Below are 20,613 nucleotides of genomic sequence, written 5' to 3'. Positions count from 1 at the left end.
GCATCTCCTCCATTTCCTGCACTTCGGCCCTCACCCCATCCTCCTGTCACCACAACAGGGACAGAGTTCCCCTTGTCCTCACCTACCACCACACCAGCCTCCGGATCCAGCACATTATCCTCCGAAACTTCCGCCACCTTCAACAGGACCCCACCACTAAGCACATCTTTCTCTCTCCACCCCTCTCCGCTTTCCGCAGGGATCGGTCCCTCCCCACGGATCTCCCACTCGGCACTTATCCCTGTAAGCACAAGTGCTACACCTGTCCCTACACTTCCTCTCTCGCCACCATTCAGGGCCCCAAACAGTCCTTCCAGGTGAGGCAACACTTCACATGTGAGTCTATTGGGGTCATCTATTGCATCCGGTGCTGCCGGTGTGGCCTCCTCTATATCGGCGAAACCCGACGCAGATTGGGGGACTGCTTCACTGAGCACCTCCGCTCCGTCCGCCACAACAGACAGGATCTCCCAGTAGCCACCCACTTCAACTCTGCTTCACATTCCCATTCAGATATGTCCATACATGGCCTCCTCTACTGCCATGATGTTAAGCTCAGGTTGGAGAAGCAACACCTCATATACCGTCTTGGTAGTCTCTAGCCCCTGGGCATGAACAGTGAATTTTCCAACTTCCAGTAATTCCCTCCCCCTCCCTTCCCCCATCTGCCTATCACCTCCCTCGTGGTTCCGCCTCCTTCTACTAGCCATTGTGCTTTCCCCTATTCCTTCTTCACCTTTCCTGCCTATCCCCTCCCCCACCCCTTTATCTTTCTCCTTACTGGTTTTTCACCTGGCACCTACCAGCCTTCTCCTTCCCACCCTCCCCCACCTCCTTTATAGGGCCTCTGCCTCCTCCCTCTTCAGTCCTGATGAAGGGTTGCAGCCCGAAACGTTGACTGATCGTTTCCACGGATGCTGCCCGAGCTGCTGAGTTCCTCCAGTGTATTGTGAGTATTGCTCTGCCACCCTTGTGCCACTCATTATCATTCTGGAGACGTGCAGCCCTTTCATCCCCCGCCTCTTCATCTCTTCTGCTGTTTGTTGTTTGTCTTTGATTCTGGAGATGTGCATGCCTCTCCTCCTCTGTCTCTTCTTCTCCTCTCATCTTTTTTTGTCCCGACTCTTTGATCCTGGAGTCTTGCGGCCCTGGCCTAATCCAATTTTTGTTCTTTCCCTCTCCTTGCCGCTTCCCGACATTTGGCGTCATCTCTTGACCATAATGCCCCCCTTCCCTTTCCACGCAGCATAATTAGGCTGACCATTTTTTTTTTACCCTAATGCTGGATAGAAGATACAAAGCACTAACACCAAAGGATGCTGATTATTCTTGGTGATGTGGTTGGCACTCTCCTAAATGGATGTGATATAGTCACCACTGTCCTTTGACTGCAGCAAAGGGTTTTATGGGTGTCTCGAAGTACATCATTACAATAAGATTTAATTATCTCTTATTGATGGGTGGCAGTTAGATCTGTCCCAATCCTGCACATGCTGATGGTGATTAGCAGAATGTGACCCCTCGAAATAGAGCTGCCCTGCCCTTTTGCTCTGGTAGGTGTCGCTGCTGAGACTGGCTGTGTGCACGCGTCGGGCTGTCGCATCCTGATTTCCAAGATGGCCGATCGGGTCTTGGGTCAAAGCAAGCCTGTTGATTTTTGGCGAATGAGCAATTTTATATGAATATATAACTCTGAACTTTGCCCGCATTCTGTAAGTTAGCACATTTTAATTCGATTTAGCCAAAAAGAGTGCCACTGTAATGCACCGTTTGCGCTAATTGGAGGTCACAAACAGACAGAGAATGAGAGTTTTAGTAGTATATAGATTAGAAACTGGTTGAACACCAGTGGGTAAACTACTGCAAATACGTTAGGCAGAAGCATTCCTAAGAACGGCCACCCTAGTCCAAAAAAGTCTCATTTCACTTTAATTACAGCCTAGACTAGTAATCATCTATATTATGATTTTACAGAGATAATACATATTACACAAGCACGAAAATTAGAACTAATGCAAGCAGAAAATAACATTATTTAGGGTTCTCAAGTCAAGTCACTTTTTATTGTCATTTCAACCATAACTACTGGTATAGTACGCAGTAAAAACGAGACAGCATTTTTCAGGACCATGGTGCTACATGAAACAATACAAAAACTACACTGCACTACGTAAAGCAACACAAAAACTACACTAGACTACAGACCTCCCCAGGACTGCATAAAGTGCACAAAACAGTACAGGCATTACAATACATAATAAACAAGAGAATAGGCACAGTAGAGGGCAGTAGGTTGGTGTCAGTCCAGGCTCTAGGTATTGAGGAGTCTGATGGCTTGGGGGAAGAAACTGTTACATAGTCTGGTCGTGAGAGCCTGAATGCTTCGGTGCCTTTTGCCAGATGGCAGGAGGGAGAAGAGTTTGTGTGAGGGGTGCGTGGGGTCCTTCATAATGCTGTTTGCTTTGCTTTCCACTACAGCAAGTGGTGTAAATGTCTGTAATGGCGGGAAGAGAGACCCCAATGATCTTCTCAGCTGACCGAACCAGGCAGTGATGCAGCTGCTCTGGATGCTCTCAATACAACCTCTGTGGAATGTGGTGAGGATGGGGGGGGGGGGCGGTGGGAGATGGACTTTTCTCAGCCTTCGCAGAAAGTAGAGACGCTGCTGGGCTTTCTTTGCTATGGAGCTGGTGTTGAGGGAACCAGGTGAGATTCTCCACCAGGTGAACACCAAGAAATTTGGTGCTCTTAACGATCTCTACGGAGGAGTTGATGTTCAGCGGAGAGTGGTCGCTCCATGTCCTCCTGAAGTCAACAACCATCTCTTTTGTTTTGTTCACATTCAAAGACAGCTTGGTGGCTCTGTACCAGTCCGTTAGTTACTGCACCTCCTCTCTGCATGCTGACTTATCGTTCTTGCTGATGAGACCCACCACGGTTGTGTCATCAGCGAACTTGATGATGTGGTTCGAGCTGTGTGTTGCAGCACAGTCGTGGGTCAGCAGAGTGAACAGCAGTGGACTGAGCAAACAGCCCTGGGGTGCTGTGTGTATTGAACAGAGAGATTGGGAGAAGTGCTTTTTGACCACATCTGAACATTTTCAACTCAGCCATACATTGTCAACAAAAAAAAATCGTAGCAAGCTTCACAGTGTGGGTCTATATTGTGATGTTTGCTTATGCACATTTATCAATTCCATCATTGCTTCATTTTAAGAGTATGAAGGACTCACTGATTAAGTCCGCAATGGAATTACAAAGTTAAAATAATTGGAGAAAAGCCAATTTCAATGAAATGAAAATGGATTTGGATCAGGTAAATTGGAAACTAAAGTTAACAAACAAAACTACAAATGAAGAATGGAATGGCTATAATGAAAAGATGGTTCAGATACAGCTGAAATGCATTACCAGAGAACATTGAAAGGGTGCTTCCAAAATATTAGTGCAGGAGAAGATAGATGAAGCACTAAATACATTAAAAATTGATAGTGCTGAGATATTAGAAAAGCTGTCTGACTGGATGAGATATACATGGATTTTGAGGGAAGCGTGGAAGAAAATTGCAGGGGAGTTATCAACAAAGGCAAAAGCATAAAAGCAGTGAAGTTCTAATGAACCTTTATAAACCATTAGCCCTAAATTGAATATTACTTTCAACTTTGATTGCTATATTAAAAGGAAGGATGTGGGGAAACAAAGAATCAGAGAAGAGCCAGAGAATGATTCCTAGGATGAGGGACTAAAATTACAAGGATAAATTTGAGAGGCTGTGCCTGTTTGCTTTGAAGACTGAGAGAATTTTTCAAAATATACACACAATGGGAAGAATGGATAGCGGGAGACTGTAGCCATTGATGGATAGATCAAGGACAAGAGGTCAGATGTATAAAATAGAGGGGAAAAGATTTATAAGTGACACATGCACGGTGTGGTTGCAATCTGGAATGCACTCCCTGCAGCTGTAGTGAAAGCAAGCTCCAATGTGGCTTTCAAGGGAACTAGATAAATATTAGTGGTGAAAAAATTTTAGGGCTATGAAAAAGAACCAATGAGCAAAACTACAGAAGCACTTTCATGGACAGTTGACAAGGATATGATGGGCTAAATAGCACTTTACAAGAAGTGGATTGATAATAAGAACAGAACTGATGTCAGCCAGAAAATCTCTTGAAAGAAAATGAAAGTAAACCAAACTAATAATTGGGATTATTAATACGTCTGGACAAGATTTAACTAAAAAGCTGGTGCAGAATGAATTGAACTGTTACCAGAGAGGAAACTCACTCAAAATAAACACAATGTCATTTATGGAGTGTATTAACCTTCTATCTATTTCACTACTTCATCAGTGTTAACAGGCGATTCGCAAACATATTCTAATTATTTGTTTCCGTGTTTGTCTCATCCAAATCTGGTAAATTAATTGAAATTTCATCATAATACAAGATTTAAATTTCTGTTTTGTTACTCCCACAAATCAAACTGATATAGTCCATTTTATTTCAGCTGAATGTCATTCATAAATCATCCAAACTACACATGTACAAAATTTATTTTCAATCCCCTCCATTTTTAGTTTAAAAATAAAAAAGACTTTTCACAAATTCTTTGATTATGCATCCAAATTTGAAACTTTTGCTTTGAGCTTTGTTTTCATTGTTATCAATAACCTCAACTGTTATCCCAAGTTTAACGTCTGCAGTCATTTTTGGTAAGTTTAGGGGACTAAAATGAAAACTGTCTTTCATGTGCAGCTCAGACATTCTGTTCAATTTAATATAGAAAACTCAACATTAAGTTCATAAAATAACATCAACCTTGTTACAAGAGTTACAAGAGTAAATAGCTATTTACTGCAGATTAAATATTTCTTTCTGTCAAGATGGCGCCAGCAACAACAATTTCTCAGGTGACATCTTCCAGATAGCAAAACTCTCCAATTATTTCACTTTTTCTCCGCCTTCTGCTTGTTCTTTTTGTCTTATTTGTGTTACTAAAATTGTCGAAGCCTGTGATGTACAGTTTGGAACTCAATCAAAGGATCCAGCGCTACACTGCATCCAGAGAGCTGCCTCATCGAGATCAGAGTCAGAGGGTGGGCCAAAAAGGATCTAGAACACGAGACGAGGTACAGGATCATGACTGACTCCATCTCAAAGCAGCAAGGAAGACTGAAGCATCAAGGTGAAGGCAGAAGTCAAGGTCAGTGATGGCTCCATCAGCAGTTGGATCGGCACATTCAGCCCCGGATCAGCGGTCACTCTTAATGGAAGGACTGACTTTGTGCAGCTACTCTCTTCGTATGCAGACGAAAAGATGATTCCCATATTCTGAGATTTTATGTGATTATTGGACTGTACTTTGTCTTGGTTTCCTTCAGTTTTTCGGTGTTTTCTTTCTTGTGGACAATTGGTGCGTGTGGGGGGGAATCTGTTAATTTTTTGTGTGTAAGGGGCGGGAGTTGGGGGTTTGGTACTATTGTTGCTGCTCTTTTCTGTGAGTGGGGGGGTCAGGGATTGTTATTGTGGCTGTTTTTTGCTGCGGGGAAGGGGATTTTGAGATCTGCAAGTTTTGTTTCTTTTCTTTTTTGTGCTGGGGAGAGGGAAGTTGATGTCTTTCATCAACACACATGGTCTTTCTGTATTTAACGGCCATCTGTAGTAGACAAATATCAGAGTTGTATTGTACATGCATACTTTGACAATAAACTGAACCTCTGAACCTTTTAGAATATGATACATGGCCCAGGGGCCACATCTAAACCATTACACTTTAAGATCATGGTTGGATTTTCGCAGAGAATTCAAAAATTCACCTCTCTCCGAATGAAAAGATTTCTCCCAGATTAGTCTAATAGAGGAGCTTCTTTGAGTCAATAAACTGGTTCACACTTATAGACTTAGCAGCCAGCCTAGTTGAGTATATCACCACCGTCACAACTTTATGAGCAACAGCGTACATATCCGTGTCTGAAAAAGGTCAATCCAGGAGTTCCCTAACCGCAAATCATGGATGAACCATGGATGAACTGGAAGATACAGTCCAGGACTGCAGCATCCAAATCAGCTGACCCTGACCTGACTAATACAAAAATTTGAGGTATGACCATCGTAAAGCTATCAGGGATACCAAGAGACAATGTCAGTCCAAAATAGAGTCCCAGACCAGCTGCCAGTTGTGGGAGGGCTTACATGCTATAACAGGTTACAAAACAAAGTTGTTTTGACAGCAACAGTACATACCTACCCAATATTAACACATTCTATGCACATATTGAACAGAAGAGGAATGGAATGTTACCACCTGCCCTGATAATCTCTAATCCACCTGTACCCACAGTCACCACTGCAGATGTTAAATGAGTGATCTGCCTTCGGGAGAGCAAAACCGCAGAGAGCATCTGGCCTAGATGGAGTCCCTGGCCTAGCCCCACGAATAACAGGGGGGGGGAGGAGGGAAGAGATGCACCATCTCCTTGACCTTACAGTCATCTATGGAGAACCTGGATAATAAAGACACCTACATCAGACAATTTATTGTCTACAGCTCTGCCTTCAATACCATGATTCCAAGCAAACTCGTATCCAAACATCTGGACCTGGGACTCAGGATAGTTTGATATCCTGATTCAAACTGCAGTAAGGATAGGCAGCAACACCTCACCCCACAATTATCCTCAACACTAGTGCTCTTTATACACTCATGACCAGATTCTGCCCCAATTCCATCAGGAAGTTTGCTAAGGACACCATGGTAGTGGGTTAAATGACAAATAATGAAGAGTTAGAATACAGCAATGTGATAGTGGAGTGGCATCAACACCAGACTTCAAGGCCAATGGTCCCAGTTTTGAATCTGGCCAACTCCTTGCACACTTTCCATCTGTGCAGGGTTGAGTGTTGAGCTAGTAACTTGACCTTGTAAGAAAACAAACAAAATGCTAAGGAAGCAGCAAAAATTGCCATCCGATGCACCAGAAGGCATGAGAAAGAACAACAACAACGAGATAGGGATCCTAGTGACATGATGTCACACTTTCGCTCAATGTCAACAAAACGAAAGAGCTGAATATTGACTGGGAGGTGCATACAGTCCTGTTTACAACAATGGAACAACCTCATGTTCCTATGAGTGAACATCACCGACAGCCTGTCATGGTCCAACCACAAATGTCATGGCCAAATAAGCACACCAGCACTTCTACTTCCTCAGGAGGCTAAAGAAATTTAACAAGTCCGCACTGACTCTCACTAATTTTTATAGATGACCCATAGAAAGCATCCTATCCAGAAGCATCACAGCTTGGAATGGCAACTGCTCTCCTCAGATTACAAGAAACAGAAACTTAAGAGTTATGAGCAAAGTTCAGCACATGACAAAAACTTCCACTTCCACTTGCCTCAGAAAGACAGCCAGATAATCAAAGAACCCTCACACTTCAAAATGCTCTCTTCTCCCATTTTCATTGGGCATTAGATACAAAGGCCTGAAAGCATCTACCAAAAGACTCAAGGACAGCTTCTATTCCCACTGTTATAAGACTATTGAATGTTTCCCTAGAACAATGAGATGGGTTTTTGACTGTAAGATTTATTTTGTCATGGCCTTGTACCTTACTGTCTGCCTGTACTACATTTTCTCAATAAATGCAACACTCTATACTGTTATTGCTTTTCCCTTATACTACCTCGATATATTGATGTGATGAAACAATCTGCATGGATAGCATGCAAGACAAAGTTTTTCACTGTACCCCAGTGTATGTAACAATAAACCAATTTATCAATTCGCTATAAAGACTTTAAATATCCTACTCCTTATATTGAGACTGTTCATCCAAGTTCCAAATTATGCAGCCAAGGAAAAAATCCTCCTGTCATCCAACCTATCAAGCCCTGGAAGAACTTTGTAAGCTTTAATAAAATTTCCTTCCATTTTTCTAAACTGCAGAGAACACAAACCTAAACTAATAAAGGCAATCCAGAACACTAAGGTGCATGAGATCCATGGTAACTCGGTAGTTTAGATTCAGAGTTGGCTTATTCATAGAAGACAGAGAGTGGTGGTGGAAGGACGTTATTTTGGCTGGAAGTCCATGACCAATAATGTTCCACAGGGTTCGGTTCTGGAATCACTGCTGTATGTGATGTACACGAGTTAGATGAAAATATAGATGGGCGGGTTGCAGATGGCACAGAGAATGGTGGAGTTGTGGACAATGAAGAGAGCTGTCAAAGGATACAGCAGAACACAGATCAGTTATAGATATGGGCAGGGAAATGGCAGATAGAGTTTAATCTGAACAAATGTGCAGTGTTATGTTTTGTGTTCATATATGGAGAAAATATAAGCTAATAGCAGGACCCTAACAACACTGAAATACAGAGAGATCTTGGGGTCCAAGTCCTTAGCATACTGAAAACAGTCATACAAGTAGATAGGGTGGTATAGCAATATACGGCACGCTTGCCCTCTTTAGTCTGGGCTTTGAGTACAAGAGTCAGGAAGCCTCTTACAAAACTTTCCAGCTACTTAAAACTTTGGTTAGGCCACACTTGAAGTATTGTGTGCACTTCTGGTCACCTTATTACAGAAAGGAAGTGGAGGCATTGGAAAATAAGTTTACCAGGATCCTGCTTGGATTAGAGGGTGAGCACTATAAGGAGAGCCTGGAAAAACTTGTGTTTAATTCTCTTTTGTCTGTATGTGATCCATTTTACTCCTCTCCTATGAATCTAACAATTTTTTTTAAATTTAGAGATACTGCGTGGAACAAGCCCTTGCAGCCCAACAAGCCGCATTGCCCAGCAACCCACCTATATAACCCTAGCCTAATCAAAGGAAAATTTACAATGATCAATTAATTGGTATGTCTTTGGACTGTGGGAGAAAACAAGAGCACTCGGAAGAAGGCCACGCACTCACGGGATAGGCGTAGGATGCCAGAAATGAACTCTGAGTCCTGAGCACTGAACTCTACAACCTGGAGCTGTAATAGTGCCATGCTAACTGCCACACTACTGTGGCACCCTAACTGTCTTCTTAAATGTCATTATCACATCTGCTTCCACCTCTTACCCCTGCAGCACTTACAGGCACCTCCCGGTCACTCTGTAAGAAAAACTTGTCCAACTTCCCATCGCATCCCCTCCCCACTCTCCCACCCGGCCACCATCATCTACCTTAAATGCATGTCCTCTAGCACTTGACATTTCTGTTCTATCTTCAGGACATCATACTGCTTGAAACATTTTGAGCTTTGGAAGACGTGTCCAATACATTTTGTTCTTTTCTCTTTCCCTGCTGTGCTGCAAGCTTCCCAATTTCAAACAGCTATCAAATTCCTTTTGAATGTGCTGTGCTTTCAAGCGGTTCTTTTTAGGCAGTCCCATTGGGATTAAGAATGACTTGCTTCCATTCCAAAGTGTGGGCTCGGAGATAACTGACAAAGCCAATTTGTAAACCAGCAACCCTACCAAGGGTAGCTTGGGGGAATAGTTGGTGAAGGTGTCCCCCTTTGCAGTTTACTTTGGTCCTCTGTGTGATCTTATTACATAACCTGAAATTCTCAATACCATTCCTGATGTTCCTTCTCCATATTAAGCAGTTATGGATGACAGATCTCCATGAAGCAGGAGGCAGTGGCAATTTAACCTTGCTGTGAATTTTGCAGATTTTGCAAAGACAGCATTGGTGAAATCTCCAATGACTTGAAGGCATTTGCTGCAGCTCTCAAAAGCATACAGGAGGGCAGAAATTACTGCTGCCCACTATGCAAGGAGTGTTGTGCCATGCTGAGGCCTCAACTTTCCTCAAAGACAAGAATGTTTGCCTTCACAGAGAGTTGACCCCTGAGATACAGCAAGTGGCCTACATATTCTACTCATCATCCTGGCAGGGGCAGAATGGTGGAGAACCTTTGTCCTATAACTGTTGAGCCCAATGCCGATCCTCTAGTGTTTCAACCAATTAGCAAAAGTCAGTTGTGGAGCCATAGTCTCATACAGCATGGTAGCTGGCACTGACTGCACACCAACTATCAAGCATTCATTTACACTAATTATTCTCCCTACCTTCCAGTTCTACCACTCACCTATACACTTGGAACAATTTACTTTAATTAATCCACAAACCTGCACATCTTTAGGATAAAAGACAAAACCAAAATGAGGGATCACAGGGAAAATGTGCAAACTCCACACAGACATCACCAAAGGTCAGATTGGATCCAAGTAATTGGAGCAGTGAGGCAGCAGCTCTGCCAGATGCACCACTACACCACTAAGAACTGCTTCTGAGCATCCACAAATTCAAGTGTCATCTGTACACCGTGGTCAAATGCTGAAATCTGAAATTGAATAGTTTCCTAGTAATTCTGAGAAATGTTGTTGTGTCACTGCACCTCAACTTCAACAAGAACAGACAAGATTTGGAACAATGAAGCAGTATGGTACTGATTTCCAATAAGTGCTGCAAATTGTCATGTTATATACATGATAATTTGACAATACATGACAGTTGCTTATTAACATGTTGTGATAAAACAAAGTCAAGCAGAATTCCTATGAACAGCTGAATTTAAGGAGGGTATTCCACAGATCCCCTCCAGCCTATCACTCCTACTGACTGATGTGGTCAAAGTTGAAAAGGCTTTGTAGAGTAACTAGCGCACTTGCTGCATGTTTGTAGTTGTAGTTGTAACACAGTGAAGGTTTTGTCCACTGTGACTACAAGTGATCAGAATCCACTCTTCAAATTAGAGCGCAGCATTTCAACCACTGGGAGAGACAACTGGGAACACAATGGCTTTCCCTCCGGCAGATAGCAAGGAGATTCCTTTGCAATTATTACAGTTGAATTTAATGCCTTTTGTGAAGACTATCATGATCATAGTGCACAGAATTTTTTTTATATATGCGCACTATAAACGTTAGCTCCATAACAGCAGGTGAAGCATGATACTAAGCAATGGGTATAGAATGGAACGAATCTTAGCAAAGACTAATGTCAAACAGGGATGCATTAATGTCCCAATCTCTTGCTGTATAGTTGCATATCACTTCAACCAAATTCCTCAGAATTACCTGGAAATTGATCAGCTTATGGCAACCACACTGATCACCAAATCTTAGATATGTCTTTGCATTTCCAGATGTGGATAATTAGACTGAATATGCAACAAAAGCTCTTTTCAACTCAGTTTTAGAACTTGAGCAAGAATAACTTCTGCTTCCAAGGCATTGTTAATATTTCTGGTGGAGATGTGTGATTTTGATGTCTTGTCAGCCAGAGGTGGTAGCAAAGCTAGCCTGAATACATTGATGTGGGAGGGAGTCCAGGCCACTCACGTCAAGCTGTGGTCAAGGTAGTCTACAAAGTGTTCATTTCAGAAAGTGTTTTTTCACTTTTCCATCTACAGTATATTCCACCCCATTCTTAGTTCTCACTGGAATGAAGCTATGGGAGTCTAGAAAGTAAACGGTGAAGAACCTCATCCTCAAGTGACTGAGGAGAACTTTCTTTTCCCTTGAGTAACAGCACAACCTTTGATCCAGGAATGCCTTATATTTGTTGGTAATTAACTACTTGCTCTCCTGATTGTTGTCAAGACATGAGACTCAATTCTCTTTGCCAAGTTTTTTAGCAAATGTCAACTATAGCAGACTTCACAATAGTCTTCAGAAAGCTGTAGGATCCACAGACAGGGTTGTCTATGAAGCAATGTTGCAGAGACCTGACACTATAATTGTCCACCATACCTTGACATTTCAGTCTGTGCCTTTTCCACTATTCTAATAAGGCCCATTGTGAGATTGAAGAACAGCACCACATCTCCTGTCAGGGTACGTTTCAGTCTTTCAGACCTGGTTCTGAAGTCTACAATTTCAAATAATAGGCCTGCTCTATATCAGAAGTGGCCAGGTGCATGGCAGTTTATCCATCCAAATTTCATGCCTTTTGCTTATTCCTTTGTTGCTTCTCTAACTGTACTCACCAACATATCAACCAAATGGCTTTGTTGTAGTATGTCAGATACATTGTTCTTGGTAGAAAAGTCAAGAGTTTCTTTGCAGGTACAAATTTAATTGTTCTGAAGTTCTGGGGGACAAATTTCAGAGAAACTCAGACATCTTCCACCTTCTCTGCAATTTGAAACCAATTAATCCCAACCGCTCCCCAAATTCTGTTTAAGGGCTTTAACCCAAAGCATTAACTCCAGTTGTCTTTTCATGATGCTGAGTGATCTGCTGAGTACTACCATTAATGTTAAAACTGAAACAGTTGAGTCTTGAATTAGTAGATGAAGTAGGAATTATTTAATTGGCATGGGTACACAGCAGCAAACCATAAGCTTCAAACCTCATTAGCAAAACAATATTAAAACACAAGTTATAAAATAAATAAGATTCAAGCAAAAGGAGGCTTTGATTAACTGTAATAGATCTGCTTACATCAAAAATGTTTTTCACAATTACTCTCTGCAGTAAAATTAATTAGCAGGAGAATTTTCAACAACAGTATAGTACCTCATAAGAGGTCCGTCTCTGTCTCTCCCTGGCTATCCATCCCACAGGATGATGATGGCTCCTTTCAGTCAGTTAGTGGGGTCATACCCCACTCCTCAGAAAGGAACAGCATGTGTGTGAATGGATTTTAGGTGAGTAGAGGGTTGCACAGGTCCAGACCCACCCTCTCGACATCCCCTCCCGGATCCAGCAGCATGGTGGGGTCCAAGACGGCTGGGGGAAGTTCTGTTGCAGTGAATGGCCAGACCAAGCTTCGATGCAAGGGATGCCCTTTCCACGCTTCATGGCATATCTTTGCTAGTGGCCGTTGACCCTACGAGAGGGTTCATCCGCCCTTTGACAGATCTTGTTTTTCGTCCTACAGGCCATCTAGCCACCGTCCTCAACAGGCAAGCCTGGTGGGGGAGCAGGTTCAGTCACCGACCAACCGACTATGCGACAGGTAGTACTGGGTTACATGGTACCAGTAGCACTCAGACGAGTGACCTGACCAGAAGAGATCTGTAGCATCACGGTTAAATTACCAATGATTCTGAGAAATGAGTTTGAATTTTGGGGGAATATCAATTCAAGTAATTAAATATGGAACTCAAAAAAAATCTATTATTAAATGTTGACCACGACCCAAATTAATTGAGGTAACAGCTTATCTGATTATTGGCTGAGATACTTTAGAATGAAATCTGTAACACAACATTTTACCTAGCCTGGACTACATGCAACTCCAAATCCACATGCTATCCAGGCTGCCACCTTGTGCAGGTTTTAACAGTTCAAGGAAGAGAGAGGACGGACAAAAAAAAGTTAGCAATGTTAATATCATCCACACCCAATAAATTAATAAATTAAAAGATAACTTGTTTTTGCAATTAATTTCAATAGAGTTTTAACAAAGATTTTTGCTGGATAAAAAGTTGTATTACACTTTACAGAATGTTGGTTGAAATAAAAAGTACTTTTTTTCTAATTGGCACCCTACTAGCTACTTCTGTTCTCACTAGTTATGTCATAAGATTCCATGAGCTTATAGGAGGACAACTTGAAAAGACCATACACCATATATTACAATCAAAATGACTCATAACATACTCATTTTAATCCAGGGTTGCAGTACAGTGCTGTAAACTATATTTATCCAATACAATTATGGTGCTTTCTTAAACTCTTGGAAGTAAAATTTCTTTAAAGTTTAAGCTGAAATTTCATGTTTACAATGCAGTGCTTTTTTTCCAAAGAAATCTTTTTTCATGCAGTTGCTTTACCACAGAATAGAATAATGATACAGAACATTACATACAAGACATTCCAATCTTATACATTGGCTATAAAGAAATACAGTACTTACACCCACCATACACTTTGACTTACATTAATTTATAAGACTACAATTCATCAATATCACAAGTAAAACATGCATACCACTTTAATTTATATGATAAATACCATAATCACACTAAGGAAATTGCATTAGGGACACTGGTGTAAAATAAAAAATAGGGACAGCATCACAAAACAGGCAAATGGATAGTATTAAAAAAATAGAATGAATAAAAATACCATCCACTTAGCTAAATATCATACGCAAGAATAATACTAGAAAGTTCATGCAAATTTTCAATGTAAAATGGATATAATACACAATAAATTTCAAATGAGCTTCAACAAAGCCCTGGTAGACCACTGATAAAGATCAGAACAAGTATAGTCATGAGACAAGGAGCTATCTGGTTAACAAATGGTCACAAAAGAAAAGAAAAAGACAATTAAATGGCTGACATGAAGTCACAAGTGCTGTTCCCCCAAGGGAATATCTATTTATTTAAACAAGTGATCTGGATATGAATCAAAAGTAAGGCATTAAGTTTTCAGGATACCAAATTTGGGACAGTTAGTAGACAGCAAGATTACTTCAGAATCAAAACAGTGAAAAAATCTTTTTACAGATGTTTGTAATTCAGCTGAACAAAAAAGATAAAAAATGAAAAGGGAAAAATATTATGAGAATTGAGGAGATAAGAAACTTAAAAGTTGCCAACTCAAGGAAGAAGTGTTAATCCAAATACAAAAAGTTGCAGAAGAGTTACACCTACTGAAAAATAAAAGGAAGCAATAAAACTTAGCACTACAAGCCAGTCCAGCAAAGTCCATACAATAATACTCTGGAGATTAAACATCACTGTTCATTTCTCATGTACTTAAAGTAATTTTACCTAGCGCACTCTATAAACTATTTCAAAATTAGCAAATGACCCTATAATATACATGTTTGAAATTGTCTGGGGAAGTACTGTTGCAGTTCATTATGAAATGAAAAAATAAGAAATGCCTGACTTTGTTATCAGGGATATGGAATTCAAAAGCAAAGAAATTTCTGAGACATTAGTAAACCGTGGCTAGAAAACAAGAGCAAAAAGTAACTGGTGGAAAAACTCAGTGGGTCAAGCAGTATCGGTATAAGCAAAAGCACTGTCGACACTCAGCCTCGGTCAAGGTACTACTACATCAAGGCTGGTGCTGGAATAGTGCATTTCATTTTAGAAACCCCAGAAAGAATGCCAGTGCCTTAGAGAGTATGAAGATATCTATTAGAAAGAAAGAAATAGAATCATGCAGCACAGAAACTACTCCTTCATTCCACCATGTCTGTGCCAACCAATTCATACTTATCCCACTTACCAATAAATAGTCTGGATCCCATTATGCCATGGTGATTTAAGTGCTCGTCCAAATATTTTAAATGCTGCAAGAGTGCCTCCATTACCTCTTCAGGCCATGTGCTGCAGACTGTAAGCATCCTCTGGATGAAAACAATGTTCTTCCTCAGATCCACACAAAATCTCTTACTTTTCACCTTAAGCCTATGCCTTCCAATCTTGGATACATCCACCTGAGGTAAGAAATTCATTCCCATCTACCTTATATATGTCGTTCATAATTTGGTACTTGTATCCGTTATCTGCTTAATTTCCTCAACTCCAAAGAAACCTAGCCAAACCAGTCTGTCCTCATAACTGAAACATTCCATTCCAAGGAACATCCTGGTCAATCTCCTCCACACTTTTTCCAGTGCAATTGTATCTTTCATATAGTGTGGTGATAATAACTTCACACAATAATTCTGCTGTGTCCAAAACAATGTTAGATAAAGTTGCACCCATACTAAGCTGTACTTGTATTCTAGATTCAGGTTAATGAAGGAAAGCTTCTTCTCCACCCAATCTACCTGTGCTGCCAGTTTCAAGGCTCCATGGAATCTTCAATACTCTCTAAGGTCGTAAAATTGATAGTTTAGGTTCTAACCACATTAGATATATCAAAATACATCATCTCACACTTATCAGAATTCCATGTGGTGAGATGCAGCTTACCAACTGGTCAAAAATTATTCTGTAGCCTAAAGAATTTTCTCCTCATTATCAATGTTCCCAATTTTGTGTTAACAACCAACTTACTAATCATACCTCTGACATTAATATCTAGGCCATTGATTTATATAACAAATGAAGGCACTGAACTTTACAGTACAACTCTTGGTCACAAACAACAGACCCCAACGGTGTACCTGGTAGGGTACTGAAAATCTGTACCCACCATTTGGCTGCAGTGTCCAAAAGGATGTCATACCAGTTCCCAATAAGAGCATGGCGAGTTGCCTCAACAACTATTGCCTGGTAGCACTCACATCTACTATGATGAAGTACTTTGCGAAGTTGATCATGGCTGGACTCAATTCCTCTGAGCAAGGACCCAGACTTGCTGCAATTAGCCTACCCTACAACAGGTCGACAGCAGACACAATCTCACCAGCACTCCATGAGTTTGGAGCACTTACACCTAGACAACAATGAAAGATAATTCACTCCATTGTTTATCAATTACAGTTCAGCATCAAAACCATCACACGACCATTAGACACAGGAGCAAAATCAGGCCAATCAGCCATTGCGTCTGCTCCACCATTCCATCGTGGCTGATATATTACCCCTCTTAATCCCATTCTGCTGCCTTCTCACCGTAACCCTGTATCCTTTCATCTACTCACAACTAATCAACAAGCTTCTATACCTCCTTCTACACATGGATCCTTGACTCCCTTATCGGGAGATAACAGTCAGCACGGATCAGTAATAACATCTCCTCTTTATCGACAATCAACACAGGCATACCTTAATTTTACATTTACTCTGCATCCCATCCCCTGTCACATTAGTTTAAAACCTCACACAGCACAAGCAAACCTCAGCACCAAATATTAGACTCACTCCAGTTTAACTGCAACCTATCCAGCTTATACAGGTCCTATCTAGCCCATAAATGTTGCCACTGTTCTCAAAATCTCAAGATCTTCCTCCTACACCATACCTTTTGCCACACATTCATTTGACCCATCTTCCTATGCCTTTATTCAGCAGCACATGCATTGGAAGCAATCCAGAGATGACAACTTTCTCGTTAATTTGCAACCTAGCACCTAAAGTTCATGTTGCAGGACCTCATCTCTTTTTCTACACTGAGCAAGTGGTTATTGTTGTGGCACCACTCATTCCGAAAAGCTGACTCATCACCACCTGTATCTCATCCAACAACATAGCGTCATTGGCAAATTTCAGGCATTGAAGCTGTACTTAACCCCGCTGTTATTATTGGATAGTAATATGCAATGAACTACGCACTTGTACTCGGAATTCCCAATATTCCATTGCATTCCCTAGTGCCCAACCATTCAGGGTATAAATCCTCCTCTGGTTTGACTTTCTGAAACCTCACGCTTGCATTGAAATCCATTTGCCACTCCTTGGTTCAATCCCCCAAATAATCAAGATCCCTCTGTAATAACCCTCTTCACTATCAAACAACTCCTCCTAATTTTGTGTTATCTGCAAACTTATCAATCAAACCTTGTGCATCTGCATCCAAATTATTTATATAAGTAATGAATGTGTCCCAAAACTGACCCCCACAGCACACTACTAATCACCATTTTCCATTCCAAGAAATAACCTCTTCAATCACTACCCTCTGCTTTCTGCCTCCAAGCCAATTTTGAATCCACCAAACTAGCTCTCCCTGCCTTCCAAGGTGTTATGTTTTGTAATTCTAGAAATGAATCAAAAGAAAAACCACAGGTGCTAGAAATTTGCCTACTTAGTTTTCCTTTTCTTTTAGTAAGACATCCACATGGTGGCATGACATAAGCCATTCACGTACTTTTTATACATAACTCAATGAATTATGTAAACAAAAGATGCTTAATCACACAATTACAATACTACTGAAATATTAAATACACTACACTCTTCCTTGCTTAGCTACAAACTCAATATAAAATGCATCTCAACTCAAATATGTAACATACTGCTCACTCGTCATCTTACACAGTACAGTATTATCATATAATACAACTACTATATAAAGACCACAAAACAGGGAATTTTAAATTGTATCACTCAGACCTAAATATTTAATTGCCGTGGAGGATTTCTTATTCTTGTGGATAACATATTTCCTGACAAGGAGGCCACTCTGCTTGACAGGTGAAATTTGTGGCTGTGAAACAATCTCAGGTTCTGGAGCTTCCTTAGGTTGTAGGAGTTGACTCAGACTGCACTAAGTGGTTTTGACAGCTCTGGACACCTTTCTTCTCAAACCATTGTCACTGCTCTCCTCAACTGATTGAGGTGTTCTTTTCCAGATGATATCAGATACAATTTCCACTGTGTAGAAGAGTGGTCCAGTGCTGTTCTTAATCTTTCCAAGTACCCACTTTCGATTATTCCTGTAGTCCCTCACCAAGAATATTCATCTAGGAGTGAAACATCAAATGTCCTTGTTTGAGAAACCCTCAATTTAACTCAGTTATTTGTCCTGCATTCTTTTTCTCAGATTAGGTTTGAGGAGATCCAAGCACGATTGCAAGGAACAACCCAGGAACAGCACAGATGGGGAGTTGTTTGTTGTGGAGCATGCTGGATTGTGATATGCACGAAGGAATTTGGTGAACTTCTGCTTGTGGGCAAACCTCTTCACCATGCCATTGATAGCTGGACAGTACTGTGCAGATGTTTGTTCCACTGTCACTGACCAAATGTTCTGGAACACCAGTCCTTGAGAAGAAGCTTCTCAACACATCAACAGTGTGTGAGGCTGTAGTGGAGGCTATTGGGAACACTTCCGGCCACTTTGCAACCGCATCCACTACCAGGAAATTTGTGGCCAGCTAAAACCACATGAATCCTCTGACAGGGCAATACAGGCCGTTCCGAGGGATGGAGAGGCGCTACTGTTGGCATCTTCTGGACATGTTGGCATCCCAAACAGTGCACGAAGCTGCCTGATGTGCTGATCTAACCCAAGCCACTAGACAAAGCTTTGAGTCAACACTTTCATTTTGACTATGCATAGATGACCAGCAGTTTAACTCCTCTAACACGTTAGCTCTCAATTTGGATGGTACAACAACTCTCAATCCCCTTACAATGCAACCCCGTCAAGAGCAAATTCATCCTGGCACTGTTAAAAATGGGGGGACTGGAATTTCTGCTGGACATTCCAGCCATTTTGGGTTGTCATGTAGCCCTAGATAGTATGGGGTCTTTTCTGGTCTCCCTTTAAATCATCTCTGCAGTTAATAGGGAAACTTTTGACTTGTATTCAAGAGAATACATCAGGAGGAGTGTCTTTTTTACAAATTTTTCAGGTACTTTCTCTTCAAAGGTTAAACAGGACAATCCATCGGCATTTCCACAATTGGTTGTCCCATTGAATTTGATCTTGTACTGTGTCCTCCAAGAAACAAAGCCCATTTCTGCATTCATGCTGCTGCAGTTACCCTCTTGTAGATTGAAAGTGGATACTAGTAGCTGATGATCAGTAATGAGGGTAAACACTCTCCCATGCTGGTACTGGATGAAACATTCCCCTGCGAATTTGTTGGGCTTTTCTATTATATCCCGTGCTCCCAATGCGGCCTCCTCTACAAATGGTCAGACCCGATGTAGATTGCCAACCATTTCAATTCCTATCCCCATTCCAACATATCAATTAATGGCCACCTCTTCTGCCACGATGAAGCCACTCTTAGGTTGCAGGAGCAACACCTCATATTCTGTCTAGGTAGCCTCCAACCTAATGGCATAAACATAGATTTCTTCAGCTTCTGATAATCTTTTCCTCCTCCCAATTCCCTCTTCTTCAATTTTCCATTCTGGGTTCTTACCTCTTCTCCATACTTGCCTATCACCTCCCCCTTGTGCCCCTCCTTCTTCCCTTTTGCCCATGATCCATTCTCCTCTCCTACCAGATTCCTACTTCTCTAGCCCTTTCCCTTTTCTGCCTATGACCGACCAGCTTCTTACTTCAATGCCCCTCCCCTACCCACTTGGCTTCAGCTATCACCTTCCAGCTTATCCTCCATCTCCTCCTCCCCACCATATTCTGGCATCGTCCCCCTTCTTTTCCATTCTTGATGAAGGGTCTCGGCAAATGTTTACTCATTTCCATTGATGCTGCTTGACCTGCTGAGTTCCTCCAGCATTTTGTATCTGTTGCTCTAGATTTCCAGCATCTGCAGGATCTCATTTTTATAATTTTCTATTTTCTCAATGTTTGTCTGTGATGAAGAGCAAGGAAATATAGTAAAGGTGATCAAAATTATCAATCGAGTCCTCACCAGAGGTGTTGATGTAGCAAGGTCAAAGTAATCATGACTCCTACAAATAGAGAACCCAACCAAAATTTATTGTCCAAGTTGATTCTTCAAAAAAAAATGATTTAATAAAATAGTTGTGACCAAACTACATCAAAACTCTACATAAATATAACATAAATAATATGAAACCTCTCAGAGCATCCAGGGAAGACCTCAACTTGGGCATCATGAGGGCAAAGACTGCGTACATACAAAATTCAGTAACACCTGAATGTAAAATAATGATCCCCAGCATAAGTGGCATCAAGGTCATCATTGATCGTACAAGGATAAAACAGCTTTAACTGTACCAGTGACATCTCCCTCTCTGATACTCTAAACAACTTTCATGTACACTTTGAGGCATGCAACACTGCCGACCACAAAAATTATTCT

The 20,613-nt window shown here is 41.3% G+C and overlaps 1 protein-coding gene across 6 annotated transcripts in view; it reads right to left on the bottom strand.

Annotated features, from left to right (window-relative positions):
• The window catches only part of LOC134348485 (serine/threonine-protein phosphatase 6 regulatory ankyrin repeat subunit B-like), a 164,113-nt gene that overhangs the window by 130,551 nt on the left and 12,949 nt on the right, over nucleotides 1-20,613 (bottom strand). The gene's annotated exons all lie outside the window — the stretch shown is intronic.

Source organism: Mobula hypostoma, chromosome 6, assembly GCF_963921235.1.
Source record: "Mobula hypostoma chromosome 6, sMobHyp1.1, whole genome shotgun sequence".
Classification (NCBI taxonomy): domain Eukaryota; kingdom Metazoa; phylum Chordata; class Chondrichthyes; order Myliobatiformes; family Myliobatidae; genus Mobula; species Mobula hypostoma.
This window is presented reverse-complemented; position numbering and strand designations above follow the sequence as displayed.